Source organism: Arachis ipaensis, chromosome B05 (assembly GCF_000816755.2).
Source record: "Arachis ipaensis cultivar K30076 chromosome B05, Araip1.1, whole genome shotgun sequence".
NCBI classification, from domain to species: domain Eukaryota; kingdom Viridiplantae; phylum Streptophyta; class Magnoliopsida; order Fabales; family Fabaceae; genus Arachis; species Arachis ipaensis.
In genome coordinates this window covers 24,872,506-24,880,595 of record NC_029789.2, presented here as the reverse complement: position 1 = coordinate 24,880,595, position 8,090 = coordinate 24,872,506, and positions in this window count along the sequence as shown.

Sequence of the window (8,090 nt, the reverse complement as noted above, 5' to 3'; positions counted from 1 at the left end):
AATAGGACCTTTTACTATTGTATTAGGCATCTTTGGACGCCTGGTTCTTAGATCAGAGGGGCTGGCCTCTCGGCCATGCCTCCACATTCACTTATGTGTTTTTAACGGTAGAGTTTCTACACTCCATAGATTAAGGTGTGGAGCTCTGCTGTTCCTCAAAGATTAATGCAAAGTACTACTGTTTTCTATGGGCGTTAGTGACAGACGCAAAAGGAGGGTGAATCCTATTCCCGCATGATCGAGAACCGACAGATGAATAGCCGTGCCGTGACAGGGTGCGTGAGCATATGATTCACTGAGAGGAGGGGATGTAGCCACTGACAACGGTGATGCCCTTGCATACAGCCAGCCATGGAAAGGAGTAAGACTGATTGGATGAAGATGGCAGGAAAGCAGAGGTTCAGAGGAACGAAAAGCATCTCCATTCGCTTATCTGAAATTCCTGCCAATGAATCTACATAAGTATCTCTACCCCTTTTATTGTTTATTTTAATCTAATCAAGTATCATGTTTAAATCCGCCTGACTGAGATTTACAAGGTGACCATAGCTTGCTTCATACCAACAATCTCTGTGGATTCGACCCTTACTCATGTAAGGTTTATTACTTGGACGACCCAGTACACTTGCTGGTTAGTTGAACGAAGTTGTGTCCACACATAGAGCCATAATGAGGATTCAATACAATTATATATTGTTACTCTCACACAAGTACAAAGAACATGGATCACAATTTCGTGCACCACTACGCGTTCCTTGTGAAGAGCTGTACAAAACTCACCCAAGAAAGTAGTGAGGTAACCACTAAATCTTCTTAGTTCTTCTCTTCAAAATTTCGAGTTTTTAGGGCTTTTGATTAAGTGAGTTTTTGTGATTTTGGATGTTTAGGTTCACTCTAATCCTTGTTTAGCATTGGATTTTGGCTACCAAAATTGTTGGAAAAGGTAAGAGACATTAAACACTTGTGAGATTATATTTAAATGGAACCCTAGGTTGATTTGTGATGGTTTATGTATATATAGTTTGATTATTGTGAGTTTGGGAGCTATTGGAACTTGTTGGTGGCTTGGATTGTATTGGAAAGCTTGTTGGTGATTATTGTATGCTCAATTTTAGGTTAAGAACATATTGGGAATCGGCCAAGGTATGGTTTCCATTTTCTCTATGTAGTATATAATATTCATGGACACATAGGGTAGTGACCCATAGGATATGTTTAGAAATTTATATGTTGTTGATGATTGTTTGGGTTGATGGTGTATAATGAATTGATGTTGTTGTTGTGGTTAAATGTTGAAGTTGAGATATGATGGATTTGGATAAATGAATATTGCTGATTATTAATATGAATCATGGTTGAGTTGATGATGAGAATTGATAGTGATATAATGATGATTGGTGGATATGTTGTATATGTGATAATTGAGGTTGAGAATAATGAAATGTGAAGGAAAAATGTGGTAGGATTGGTGTAAGATGATACAAAGGGTAGATTTTGATGAAAAATTGAGTTTGGAATGGTTTGGTATGGTCTTGGTTGTGTTTTATAAGCAATTGTGGAAATTGTGAAATTTGGTAAAAGTTAGTTTTTGGTGAACTTTGTCTGATCATAACTTTTGCCTCGATTTTCAAAACGGGTTGAAATTTGTTGAAGATTAAAGCTTATTGAAAACCCTTCAAATCGATATAAAGTTTGTAAAATTTGGGATTTTGTAGAGGAAGTTATGATCATTCAAAGATTGGTGTAAAAATATGAAATTCTGCAAAGTTACAGAATTTTATGATTTCTGGTATGTGCTCACACGTAGCCTTGTGCGCACGCACAACCCTACAAAATTTTAAACATGTGCGTACGCACAGACTTGTGCGTATGCACAGACAGGGAAGGGCGTGCTGTTTGCAGCGCTAGCACAGCTTGTGCGCGCACACACCAATCCCGTGCGTATGCACAGCCCTGTGCGCACGCATATGTTGGAAAGGTCAGTCTGTTGGGGTTGCCAGCACAGCTTGTGCGGCTGAACAGATTTGTGAATTTTCGTACCTGTGCGTACGCACATCCCTGGTCATACGCACACTTTTAAAAATCTTCCTGGGTGTGCGCACGCACCCCTCTGTGCGGATGCACACGCCTTGTTTCTCAATTTTAAACTTTGATCTCAACTATTTCACATTTCCAACATGATTGTAAGCTTCTATAACACCATTTTAAGACTTTTGGGTTTGATTTTGAGCATGAGAACTTGGGAAATAGTCTAAGGGTTTTAGTTAATAATTTTATGAAAAATTAGAAAAATGGAGGATTAGGTTTCGGGTGTACTGAGGATGGTTTGATGGTATGCGAAGGACGATTGATATATGAGATGAAAACTGATGAACTATTGAGTTCGGAAATTGAAATGTTGATTGGACAGTGGTTGAGATGAGTCGAGGACTCGAATGTGCAATGATAAATCATTGTTGTATTGAAAATGTTTTATGAAAAACCACTGAACTACTGTTTTAAAATTGAGATTATGAGACGTTATGCACCCGGCAGGGACGGCGGTTGTATCCCGTCTGTCGAGGTAGCGGCGGCGGCGTAAGGGCGGTGGTTCGTCCCGCTTGCGTTGAGATGTGAGGTCTGAGGCAAGAGTATCCCGCTTACATCCCTTCGGATCATCAGAGTGTGCAGGCACAAAATCCTGGACAGTGATCCGAGCACTATATCTCGGGGGTTCCCAATAATGATTCCGAAGGGCGACATCTCCATAGAGATGTGTCGGGTTGGCAGTTGAACCGACAATGTGTTATTACAGCCAATAGGGCAGGCATTCATCATGTGCATCTTCTATCTGTTTGTATGCTTTGCCTACTTGTAATTGTATGCCTAAATGAATAACATGCCTATTTGCTTACTTGACTACTTGCCTTACATGCTTCTACTTGTGTCTTACTTGCATTGTATATAATTGTGATTTTCTACTGGGATTGAGGAGGTTCGGAAGGTGGTTGCGATGGGATCGCATGGAGGATCGGTTGGTGAAGGCTGTAGGACAGAAGTGTTTGGTTAGAATAGAAATCCCCTAAGATAGATGACCCTGTTTATTTATGTTAAGATCTATATATATATGCTTTATTATTTTAGTTATGCCTTAAGATTGAAATCTTGTGATGGATATGAAGTCTAGGATTGCCTTTGGTGTCCCGGGGTCTTATATCCTACATCACTGGGCACTGTTACCATATTGAGAACCTCCGATTCTCATATCATATTTCTGTTGTGTTTTTCAGATGCAGGTCGCAACTCATCTCGGTGAGTTGCTTGGATGGTGACAGGAGCGGAGGATCATGATACCTTTTGGAGTCTTTTGTTTATTTTGTTTATACATCTCTCACTTTTGTATGTTGTTTTCGCCTAGAGGCATGTATTGAGAGAACAAAACTCGTATAAGCTATTTTTACTGTCTAGTTTCAAGTATGGTTTGTATATGGCTAGCCGGCTTAAACTCCGCGAGCCGTGGCTAGATTCTTATGATATTATACTATTATATTTTGATATATCTTATCTGTTTCTTGTGCTTTAAGTTAGAAGCTTCGTTAGCACGCTTTGCGCTTTGTAAATCCTATTTTTGAGCTATATCCTTCATTGGGCTTCTAGATCATACTGTTCTTTCTATATATACATATTATGTATGAGCTTAGAACTGTCGTAATCTCTGATTAACCTTTGCTTTACGGTGTAAGGTAAGGCTTAGGCTAATTAGGGTGTTACAGAAATCGACGTGGTTTACCGCCCACCAGGTGAGGATCATGGTACTGTATCGCTCACCAGTTTTCAAGAGGACCATATCTGGGTTAGCTGTCAGATATGTTGGGTTTTGGAAAAGTAACCAACACGTGAGCTCACGGCTAGTAGGACAAGCATGCATCATGTTGCATTTGTGTGCTTTGTTTGGGTGTGCTTAAGTGTTTTGGTTTGCCTATCCAATAAATTCTGTTCAACTAGTAACTATGATACTTGCTGTAACTGTTCGTTATGTGTTTGCCTTGAATTTGTTTGTGTTTATGATTGATTCTGTTTGAGATTGAGTTTCGATGGTGAATTATTTTGAATTGAGCCGGAGACTGAGGTGATTTGATTTGGGCCACAAGCCGAGATTTGATTATATATTAGGCCGGAGGCCATGATTGGTTATGTTTAGGCCGGAGGCCATGAATCATTGAATCAGTGGTAAGTTTTGGTTAAAATGTTATTTTGCATGAAATTTTTGTGACAAAAATACAAATTTTAGATTTGAATAATAAATTGATAATCACTGCAATTGAATTTAATTCTTTTCCTATACGTATCTTCTTATAACAATTCTTAAAAATCCTCTACTGAGAACCCTTTCGAGGATGACGTTCTCACCCTCTACAGACTTCTCTTTTCAGGAAACGGGCGAAGAAGCTTATAGAGCATTTTTTAGTTTAGCTTATGCGATATGAATGTATTAGTTTAGTTATTATTTATTCTTCCCTCGCCATTAATATTTTAATTTTGTAAGAGGGATAGGAGTTGTATGATTTGTATGTATATAATATGTATAAGTTACTTGAGTAAAAAGTTTTGTATATGTATATGCTTGTTTAATTTATGGAAAAGGTATTTTTCTGGTTTTTTTTTCAAAGAGAACAGCGATACAGTTTTGAGTTAAGGGCTCATAGCTTATTAGTATATATATGGAAGTCGTTGTAATATTCTCGCTATTAGAGTGGCACATCTGGAAGCATGACATTCTGATAGTGAGGGTGTTACATTGTCCATTAGGCACGTATGCAGAATGTATGCAATTGGAAAAACTATGTTTGGGCTTAGTCCCTGGTAACATCAGGTTGCGGGTAGTCAACCGAGGCGAGAGCTCATGGCCTGTATAGGACTAGACATGCATCATACTTGGTTGCTACATTTCTCTGTGACTGTGATTTATCTATATTTCCTGTATTTTGTACTTGTTTACTATTCTGCTATATACGTGTGCTTGTACTTGTTTGCGTGACTTACTAACACAACTACGCGAACTCTTAGACTTAGGCTGCGGAACCCCTTATATTTTTCGTGTAGTACCTTTATGAAAACCTTAGGTTCTCACCCCCTTACTTTCCCCGGTTTCCCAGATGAGAACCAGCCTAATTTTCTTTGAGTTTGCCGCATTTAGACAGGCGGGCAGCAACATCACAGGTGTGTCCGATGACTCTCTCCATGCTTCAGCATAATATTTCCTCAGCTACCAAGATATCCATGAGTAGCAGCAGTAATAATAGCAGTAGTAGTCTTTTCCCTCGCTCTATGTAGATTTTTAGAGGACTAGGTGCTTTTGTAAATATCTATATAAATAAGTTAGAACAGGTCTCAGACTAGGGTAGCTCTTGTGAGTCCGGGCCTGTTAATATAAATAATGGAGTCTGTAGATATTTTCATGAATCAGCAAGGATGTAACTTGGCATGAACTATGATGTAATAAATGAGCCTTCGGGCATACATGTATGATATTATTATGTTTTCTGTGTTTTCTATGCTCCATATAGATATTATCTGTTTAACTATTACCTATTCTGTTATATCTACCTAACACGCGATCTCGACTAGCGCTACCGGCTCATATGTATATATTTAATATAAGGTCTAGAGTCTCTAAGAAAAGCCATGAAGTAGCGCTTGGCGACTAGCATTGGTCATGACGTGCTAGAAGTTGGGTTGTTACATTCCAAATCTCTAAGCTAGTTAAAAGAAGTTTAGTGAGAGGTCTCCCTAATATTAAGTTTGACAAAGACATCATTTGTGATGCTTGTCAAATAGGTAAGCAAACTAAAACCTCTTTTAAATCTAAGGATGATGTCTTTACTAAACGTCCTTTAGAACTTTTGCATGTTGATCTCTTTGAACCAACTAGAACTCAAAGTCTTGGAAGAAAATGTTATGGTATGGTTACAGTGGATGACTATTCTAGATATGGTTGGGTTATTTTCTTTGATCATAAGAATGATGCTTTCAAGCTTTTCAAAAATTTAGCAAAAAGGTTCAAAACAAAATTGTTTCTATTAGAAGTGATCATGGAAAAGAATTTGAAAACTATCTTTTTGAATCCTTTTGTGATGAGAATGGCATTACACATAACTTCTCTTGTCCAAGAATACCACAACAAAATGGTATAGTAGAAAGAAGGAATAGAAACTTTGAAGAGATGGCTAGAGCTATGTTATGTGAAAATGGAATTCCTCGTTTTCTTTGGGCTAAAGCGGTGAATACTATTTGCTATATTCTAAACCAAACTATCATTCGTAAGCTTTTAAAGAAAATCCCATATGAGCTATGGAAAGAAACCTTTCCAAATATGAAATACTTCCATATCTTTGGATACAAATATTTTGTTTTAAACACAAAAGAAAATCTAGGTAAGTTTGATCCGAAGTGCTATGAAGGCATGTTCTTTGGTTATTCCACTACTAGCAAAATCTATAGAGTTTATCTCAAAAACTCCAAAACTATTGAAGAAACCATAAACAACATATTTTGTGAATCTAATGTTGTTTCTAGTGTTCAAATAGGTGATATCATAGATGCTACTGAAGTTCAAAACAATCATAGACACGCCTCTACCCCCAAAATTGCATCAAATTCTGCAGATGCAGCTATTAATAAAAATTTTGGAGATAAAACAGAATTATCTCCTAATTTTGCAGAAGACAATTCAAATGTAAAAATAGAATCTGCAGAACTAGTGCCTGGACTTGATTTGAATGCTTCTAAACCTAGAGAATGGAGATTCATGCAGAATTATCCTAATCAATTCATCATTGGTGACCTCTCACAAGACATTACTACAAGATCATCCGCAAAAAGGCTAGAATTTAGCAACTTTACCCCTTATTTCAACTACTGAATCTCAAAATATTGAAGAAGCTCTTGAGGATCCATCTTAGGCTAAAGCTATGGAAGAAGAGTTAAAAAAATTTGAAAAGAACAAGGTTTGGACTTTGGTTCCGGATTCAAATGGCAAGAAAGTTACAGGAACAAAATAGATTTTTAGAAACAAGCTTGGAGAAGATGGCAAGATTGTGAGAAACAAAGCAAGACTTATTGCACAAGGATATGATCAAGAGGAAGGAATACACTTTGATGAATCATTTACTCCAGTTGCTCGAATGGAGGCAATATGGCAGCATCTTGCTTATGCTGTATTTCAAGGATTCAAGCTGTACCAAATGGATATTTTGCTAAGTTAATGTCCAATGAATTTGATATGAGCATGATGGGGGAATTGACATTCTCCCTTGGGTTACAAATCAAACAAACCTCTCAAGGTATCTTTATGCATCAAGAAATATATGTACGGTACTAGTAAAAAAGTTTGGAATGGAAAACTCAAAGCCTATGGGCACTCAAAGCAAGAATACAAAAACTAATTCAATATTGTTTGAAGGTTTGATTTCGAAAAAGGTGTACTATGATTGAGTGCACTTGGTTTTCCTTAACTAGGTTAGGTTAGCACCTAGGTGAGTAACTAAGTTTGAAATTGCTTAGAAGTTCTTACAAGAATGAGTCTCTTGGTATTAATGATTGTAATTCAATTTGATCATAGTGTAATTTCACCATTATTGTGGTGGAGACTGAATGTAGGTCACATTGTACTTTCTAGTCGAACCAGGATATATCGTGGTCTCATTCTTCTTTTCTTCTACTCTTTTCGTATTCTGTTCTACTAAGCACGAGACAAAAACTCATTTTATCTCCTGAAATCAGATTTCTGCACAATTTATTTTTAACATTAAAGGTGGTTCCTTGATTCAACCCCCTTCTCAATTCACTTAGGAATCTTAGTAGTGAATGGAGGTGAGGAGAAGATGGAGGCGATACAACCCAGAATGTTGAAGGAAGGAAAATGACGAATATAATTAAAAATAGAGAAAAGTGCATCTTGTGGTGAAATGAGAAGCAGTATGAATCGAATAAATTATATATATAAAAGGTACAATCTTTTTTATCTTTTGAAAATTATAATAGAATGATGAGATCAAACTGTTGGTCAGAATAAAGTACTCACAGAAAAAACATACCCAAAGCAAAATTAT